Below are 9,137 nucleotides of genomic sequence, written 5' to 3'. Positions count from 1 at the left end.
TATAACTAACATTATAGTACAATACTTTAAAATATGTCACTTAAAAAAAAAATAGATGTTTCATATTTTCCCTCCAAAATGTGTGTAGCACACAGTTCTATAACCATACATTTTTCAAATTACCTTATTAACATTTAACCATAACATATGTTCCCTAGCTTCAATCCATACATGTATATCAAATGATTTTTTTTTTAAAACATACATATAACAATGTAAAGCTTGCCTACGTTTTTCTATATGTACCTTAGAAAAACTTATCTCTAGCTTAATTAACAGCAGATATTCTAACTAAGTAGAGTGACTCTGTTGTAACAAAAGTTTAACCCTTTCACTTCTGAAAATACATAGTGTGTGATTGCAAATGTTCATGTGAAAACTGATCTCATCTTGATATGGTAAACATATCATGTCAAAATAAAATGTACACGGAAAGCTTCTAAAATCCACTATATACAAAACATTTTTGCAGTTTATTGTAATTATTTGAGATGCAAAGTATATTCTGTATATATTAAAATTGGATGTCTTTGGATGGATGGTCTTGTGGGCAGATGTATGCATGCCACACGTCATTTGCCCTTTTTTTATGGGCAGTGATGGGTTCCTTTTAGGCAGCTCCAAGTCTGGGGTATGCCTATATGGTTGGGTTTCCTTCTGGTTCGACCGGGTGTCCTGAGGTAGCTGGGGTGTAGGCCTTGTATTGTGGAACTGTTGCGTGCCAGTGTGCATGCGTGATGGTGGCAAGCACATGACATCACCGCCGTGGCGCCGTTTTGATGCTGATTGGTTTCAGACTGGCGTCATGGGGGTATTTAAGGAGAGCTGCTTGCACCTGAAGCCCGGTCCGCATGGTGGGCAGATTCACGTTGACAATATAGATAAGAGCATTGTAGTACTAATTTGGGATTGTTTGGTTAGAATACACCACTATAAATCGCTGAGATATTCTTCCTGATTTGTAATGATAGGTCCCTGTGGTGCTAATTAAATCTTGATTTGGCACCTCTGGAGGTCCCCTGTTTTCCATAAGGATACTATTCTGTACCTGGAGCCCTGTCTACAACGTGAGCGGATGCATTTTTATATTCTAGGTAAGAGTATTGTAGTACTATGGGGGGACTGTTTGGCCAAAATGCACTGCTAAAAGTTGCTGAGATATTTTTGCTGATTATTTGAAATTATAGGTCCCTGTGGCTGTAATAAAATCTTTGTTTGGCACCTCTGGGAGTCTCCTGTCCTCTATAAGGTTACCATTTTTGATCTATAGGGATGCAAGGTAATTATATAAATTGAGGGAAGTTTGTTGATGACATGGGAGATGGGAGACATGGAATAAAAGATGGTTAATGTGTTGTGTTTCTCCCTTCTGCAGGAAACCTGGGGATGGTTTCATCTATATTCTTATATTATAACCCCTGAGGCTAATATTAAAGCAATTGGTGGGAACTGATGAATGACCTAATATGCTGAATCTTTCCATTGGGATCTAGCAGATACATATTGGATAATACTAAATATATGTGGTGAGTCACATGGTTGGGTAAACTGTGGGGCACACCCATTAATGAGTGCTATATTATAAAGCCAATTTAACTACATTTATTTGTATACTCTCTATTCCTCATCTAGTTATTTTTTTCAGTGGTGCATATGGCATCAGCACCCCTTGAAATGTGAATCGCCCAGTAGTCCATGTGGTAAAGGCTTTATGGGGGAGTTTGTCCTCCTGTTATGCTCCTGCATCTGCCCCCAAGACTTGTTTACCATCTGATCATCTATATTTTACAAGACGCCCTCATCAGACAAGCATGCATGAATATTTTGTTATTTGTTCTATTACAAGTATAATATGATAATAGAGTATTATGGTAGAATTATATGTGTGTTACTTTCTACAGTTTTTGACAACATCTCCCCAATCTTATCCTGAAGAAGCGGATAAAGTTTGTGAAACGCGTTGATGTGCATGAGTATGGAGATGCTGGTGATATCTTTACCAATGCTTTTCATAACTATGATCACTAATTTTACATTTTGATGCTATTGTGGCATGTAATAATGGCTCGTGCAATCCAGCACTCCTTCTCATGGTTGGATATAGAGTTATTGCAAATGTAATTAATCAGATGGTGTTGTATTGATTTTAACATATTTTCTTTTATATTAAATACTTGGAAATAAAAATTGTGATTCTACAAATTGCCTCATGTTGTGCCGATAAAGTCCGCCTTTTCTGAGGGACATTTTGTTCCTTAACTATTTGTACTAATTTTTGGATGTGGCATGGTGAAAGTTCATATAGATGTACAAGGCAAAGGGTGGTCACACCAAATATTGATTTTATTTGGAATATTCTTCTGTTAATTTGCTTTCCATTTTGTCAATTGACAAAAAATAAACTCTTAAGACTTCTGTTTCTGAAAGCATTCTTAATTTTTTCACGCCTAAAACATTTTTTCACACCTAAAACTTTTGCACAGTAGTGTATATTGTATGCATGCATGTATAAGCAGTGTGTACTGTATGCGTGTGCATAGGTGGCACTGCTGTGCTATGTACAAAAGGATGGTGATAAAAAAAATCACAGGGGGTGTGCACTAGGCGTTATATAGTTCTGACTCTGAGGCTGGGTTCACACAAATGTGGTGCAGTATATTGCATGTGTTTCGCACAGGAACCGCACCACATTCCTGTGCAAATCACATGCAAATTGTGTGCGGTGTCTGCACTAGAATCAGATTGCATGGGTATTCACACCTATGCAATCTGATTCTGCACATTCCGCATTTTGTGGAAAGATTTCGGGGTGTTGTTAACTAAACATACACACCCACAGCGGTTCGCATGAATGGGGTGCGATTCTGATGCGGTGCGGAATTCGCAGAGAAAACGCTGCAAATTCCGCACCACATCAGTGTGAACCCAGGCTAAAACTTGTCCCTACTTTGACATACAATCTCAGGATACCAAGAAGTATCCTATACCCAGAGGAGAAATCCTATCCAATCTCAGGGGTTACAGTAACTGTCTAGGAGCATCTTGTGTTCATGCAGAAGTATGATCCTGAGAAGCCCAAGAGATCATTGTTGTACGATTTGTCTCCCCTTACAAACAAGTAGCTACATCAGGGGTGCTTAACTTACATTGTGAAGCAAGTGGTCTGCAATATTACTTCAAAGCCTTGCCATATTAGATACAGCGGCACACTTTGCATACAAACTAAAGAGTGTGAATGAGCTAGTGTCTCTTGTGGAGTGATATACTGCTATGCTGGTGCTGGCAGTGCTAATGACCAGAACATTTGGTTGACAATTGTCTCATATTATATGAACTTATGGAATGTGGCCTGGGGAGGCATTGTTAAGCCTGTTCCTGCAGCACATCTAGGAACTGAGAATGGAAGGTACATACTGTATGTCATATTACAATAGGACATCCAGTGGAGGCAATACTAGACTGGAAGCCTTGTCACAATGGTTCATTCCAGTCTATTGGACCTTGCCAACCTTGGCTCAGACCAAATGGGAGTACTTTGTATATATGACAGTGTGACAGAATCCCCTACTGCAGTGCTCTCAGTGGTGACACCTAGCGGAAATGTAAATCGTGCCATGAGTGTGGTTAAAAAGCTACAAAATGTAATGCTGGGCTGTGTCTTTTCTCTGTTTTGAGAACTGTGAGATGAAAAACAAGTAATGGTTTCTGAAAATATGTCTAAAATTATTGATGTCACTATGTGGCCTGAACTTGAGTGGAATGTTGATAAACCTACATCAGAGGTACCTGACAACGTTCCACTTGTGGTCTTTATTTGGGAGTCGGTTTGAAGTTTCCTCAGTGTCAGAACCAGAAGTTACCCCTAATTATGAAGCATACCATGACCTACTGCATTGAGTACAGAAGAAACAGGAACGATCTGTGGCACAGATGGTGGTTCCCCAGTTGATTACAAGGATTATGTGGGGTCTGGCCAATTCTCATGTGTCAGCAGGGGATAAATATGTAAGGCACTAACTGGCAGGATTATGTTGGCATGTATGTGTCACTTAGGTTTTTCACCTACACTTTACTACAGGTTAGGCTGAGAGAGGGGGCTGAATTAGGGAGTGCGGTCTGTAGTGGGGGTTAGGCTGAGAGGGAGGGGGGTATTGTACAGGAGGAAGTTTTGTGTTGGGGTTAGGCTGGGAGGGGAGGATTGTACTGGGGGTTGGGCTGGAGGGCAGGAGGTGGGGAGAGGAGTCTGTATATGGGGTTCTGCTGACGGAGAGGCCTGTACTAAGATTTAGGCTGGGAGAGGTGGGTGGAGGAGGGATCTGTACTGGGGTTAGACTGAAAGGAGGAATGTACTTGGGGGTTAGGCTAGAAGGGGAGGTCTGTACTTACAGGGTGGACTGAGAGGGTGATTTACAGCTATTGGTGGAGATCTGTACTGCAGTGGATATGAGCTTTCTGGGGAATTTGTGGGAGAGGGGGGAATTTTTGTGTACAGTGGCCTGTGTGTTACCCACCCCTAACTCCTGCATTCTGTGTGATACAAACTCCTGACCTCTGAAGTCTCTACATTATCCACTTTTGACCCCTTTACTGTCTGTGTTACGCTCATCTGTGCCGTGCATTCTCTGTGTTACGCACATCTGTGCCGTGCATTCTCTGTGTTACGCACATCTGTGCCGTGCATTCTCTGTGTTACGCACATCTGTGCCATGCATTCTCTGTGTTACGCTCATCTGTGCCATGCATTCTCTGTGTTACGCTCATCTGTGCCATGCATTCTCTGTGTTACGCACATCTGTGCCATGCATTCTCTGTGTTACGCTCATCTGTGCCATGCATTCTCTGTGTTACGCACATCTGTGCCATGCATTCTCTGTGTTACGCACATCTGTGCCATGCATTCTCTGTGTTACGCACATCTGTGCCATGCATTCTCTGCGTTACACACATCTGTGCCATGCATTCTCTGCGTTACACACATCTGTGCCATGCATTCTCTGCGTTACACACATCTGTGCCAGCTGATCAGTGTATTCTGACAGTGGATGAGTCCTTGCTTGTAGGTCCTTAAGTGTGCTGACTCAGCATTTCCACACCAGGAGGGGGGGCCAAAAGAGCTGGTCAGCCCCTTTAGGGTCCCCGAAGGTGTAAAGATGACCTCTGCAAAGTATGTGGAGTTTATAACTGACCACTTTCTTCCCTGGTACAGAAGGAAGAACTATGCTTTCCGTAACAAAATCATCTTCATGCATGACAATGCACCATCTCATGCTGTAAAGAATACCTCTGCATCAATGGCTGCTATGGGGATAAAAGGAGAGAAAGTCATGGTGTGGCCTCCATCCTCCCCTGACCTCAATCCTATTGAGAACCTTTGGAGCATCCTCAAGCAAAAGATCTATGAAGGTGGGAGGCAGTTTACATCCAAACAGCAGCTCTGGGAGGCTATTCTGACATCTTGCAAACAAATTCAAGCAGAAACTGTTCAAAAACTCACAAGTTCAATGGATGCAACACTTGTGAAGCTGCTATCAAATAAGGGGTCCTATGTTACAATGTAACGTGACCTGTTAAAATGTTGTTAAAAGTTTGATTGAAATAGCTTTTGATTTCAGTAAATATGCTGCAAACACAACAAATGACAATTTTCAGTTCTTTACAACTAGAGATGAGCGAATTTTTCAAAAATTCGATTCGGCTGATTCGGCGAATTCCAGGAAGAAATTCGATTCGATGCGAATTAATTCGCTACGAAGTTAACTTATAAAAAGGGTTTCTAGGCTTCAGAGAGCCTTTAAATTAGTGCAGAACACTGTACCTTTAATTTAAATGCCCTTGGAGATGAGGAAGGAGAAGGAGAAGGATGAGAAGAAGGAGAAGGAGAAGGATGAGAAGAAGGAGAAGGAGAAGGATGAGAAGAAGGAGAAGGAGAAGGATGAGAAGAAGGAGAAGGAGAAGGATGAGAAGAAGGAGAAGGAGAAGGATGAGAAGAAGGATGAGAAGAAGGAGAAGGAGAAGGAGGAGAAGGAGAAGGATGAGAAGGATGAGAAGAAGGAGAAGGATGAGAAGAAGGATGAGAAGAAGGAGAAGGATGAGAAGAAGGAGAAGGATGAGAAGAAGGAGAAGGATGAGAAGGATGAGAAGAAGGATGAGAAGAAGGAGAAGGATGAGAAGAAGGACAGTTCTGTGACAGTTTCTGTCTATTTCTGACAGTTCTGTGACATTCACTCCATACAGCGGTTTCAACCACTGTATGGAGGGAATGTCCCAGAACTGTCAGAAATAGTCTATTTCTGACAGTTCTGGGACATGTATGGAGTGAATGTCCCAGAACTGTCAGAAATAGTCTATTTCTGACAGTTGTGGGACATTCCCTCCATACAGCGGTTTCAACCGCTGTATGGAGGGAATGTCCCAGAACTGTCATAAATAGTCTATTTCTGACAGTTGTGGGACATTCACTCCATACAGCGGTTTCAACCGCTGTATGGAGGGAATGTCCCAGAACTGTCATAAATAGTCTATTTTTGACAGTTCTGGGACATTCACTCCATACAGCGGTTGAAACATTGTATCTATTTGTTTCCATAAATGGATCCATTTATGGAAACAAATAGATACAATGTTTCAACCGCTGTATGGAGGGAATGTCCCAGAACTGTCAGAAATAGTCTATTTCTGACAGTTGTGGGACATTCACTCCATACAGCGGTTTCAACCGCTGTATGGAGGGAATGTCCCAGAACTGTCAGAAATAGTCTATTTCTGACAGTTCTGGGACATTCACTCCATACAGCGGTTGAAACATTGTATCTATTTGTTTCCATAAATGACATTCTGCAGATACACTTAGAGGAGCTCTGCAGATACACTTTTTGCCGGCTTGGAATTATTCTTATTTTCATCCTACTTCTTCTTCTTCATCCTCATCCTCTTCTTCTTCTGAGGATGAGGATGAAGAAGAAGAAGAAGAAGTAGGATGAAAATAAGATTAATTCCAAGCCGGCAAAAAGTGTATGTGCAGAGCTTCTCTAAGTGTATCTGCAGAGCTCCTCTAAGTGTATCTGCAGAATAGAGGAACTCTGCACATACACTTTTTGCCGGCTTGGAATTATTCTTATTTTCATCCTACTTCTTCTTCTTCTTCCTCATCCTCTTCTTCTTCTTCTGAGGATGAGGATGAAGAAGTAGAAGAAGAAGAAGAAGTAGGATGAAAATAAGAATTCCAAACCGGCAAAAAGTGTATGTGCAGAGTTCCTCTATTTCTGACAGTTCTCTGACAGCTTCTTCACATGTACAGCGGTTGAAACATCTGTATCCTAAATGGAAACTAATAGATACAATGTTTCAACCGCTGTACATGTGTTCCTTCTGTCAGAGAACTGTCAGAAATAGCGGAGCTCTCTGCAGGGACACTTTTGCCGGCTGATCGGGAAAAATCCGATTCGCGCACCCGAAGTAGGCAAATATTCGGATTTGACGCGAATCGAATTTTTCCTGAAATTCGTATCGAATTCCGGTTCGCCTGGTTCGATTCGCTCATCTCTATTTACAACCTATAAAGTGTTTTGAAACTTACTGTGCGTAATAATTTGGAACAGTGCATTGTAAGTTTTATATGTTTAAAAAAAAATTCTGTTATCATTAGGAGGTTTGTTCAATAAAATTTGAATTGTACTCTTAATAGTTGATAACATGAGAATTATGCTGACTGTTATTTACATCAATTATTTAGTCATATGAGAAAAATATTATTTGCATAATAATTTGGAACACAGTGTACAGTACATTTGACAATATTCTGACCATTAAACAACCTCAGGGCAAAGAATGATATTGAATTTATGCATATGATACAATGAAAAAATTGTCATAACAACTGCAAGAGATTACAATTGTTACAAAGTCATATTACCAACAGCAGCATATGCAGGACCTACAAGGTGGGGAATCCAAACTTGCTCTAGCTTGTAATACGTTTGTAACACTTCTTTAAATCACATGCCACTGGCCAAGAGATCTGTTTTGTGATCATATGTAGGGCCCCTTCACATATACACTATATTGCCAAAAGTATTGGGACACCCCTCTATATCAATGGATTCAGCTGTTCCAATCACCTCCATGGCCACAGGTGTATAAAATCAAGCACCTAGGCATGCAGACTGCTTCTACAAACATTTGTGAAAGAGTGGGTCACTCTCAGGAGCTCAGTGAATTCAAGTGTGGTACCAGAATAGGTTGCCATCTGTGCAATAAGTCCATCTGTGAAATTTCCTTGCTACCAAATATTCCACGGTCATCTGTTAGTGGTATTATTACAAAGTGGAAGCAACTGGGAAAATCAGCAACTTGGCCACAAAGTGGTAGGCCACGTAAAATGACAGAGCGGGGTCCGGGCATGCTGAAGTGCACAATGTGCAAAAGTCACCAACTGTCTGTAGAGTCAACAGCTAAAGACCTCCAAACTTCCCATTACCTTCAAATTAGCACAACAACATTGCATAGAGAGCTTCATGGAATGGGTTTTCATGGCCGAGCAGCTGCACTCAAGCCTTACATTACCAAGTGCAATGCAAAGCGTTGGATGCAGTGGTGTAAAGCACGCCGCTTTACCTGTGCAATAAGTCCATCTGTGACATTTCCTTGCTACTAAATATTCCACGGTCAACTGTTAGTGGGATTATAACAAAGTGGAAGCAACTGGGAACAACAGCAACAGAAGTGGCACGCCACATAAAATGCGGGGTCAGCGCATGCTGAAGCACACAGTGCACAGAAGTCGCCAACTGTCTGCAGAGTCAGTAGGTAAAGACCTCCAAACTTCGGGTGGCCTTCATATTAGCATAACAACAGTGCGTAGAGAGCTTCTTGGAATGGGTTTCCATGGCCGAGCAGCTACATCCAAGCTTTACATCATCAAGTGCAATGCAAAGCGTCAGATGCAGTGGTGTAAAGCACGCCACCACTGAACTCTAGAGCAGTGGAGATGTCTTCTCTAAAGTGACGAATCACTCTTCTCTGTCTGGCAATCCAATGGATGTGTCCAGGTTTGGCAGTTGCCAAGAGAACGGTACTTGCCTGACTGCATTGTGCCAAGTGTAAAGTTTGGTGGAGGGGAGATTATGGTGTGGGATTGT

This window comes from Staurois parvus, unplaced genomic scaffold, assembly GCF_062004578.1.
Source record: "Staurois parvus isolate SC_StPar_1 unplaced genomic scaffold, SC_StPar_1.0 ptg000715l, whole genome shotgun sequence".
In the NCBI taxonomy this organism is placed as follows: Eukaryota; Metazoa; Chordata; class Amphibia; order Anura; family Ranidae; genus Staurois; species Staurois parvus.
Note: the sequence above shows the minus strand (reverse complement) of the source record.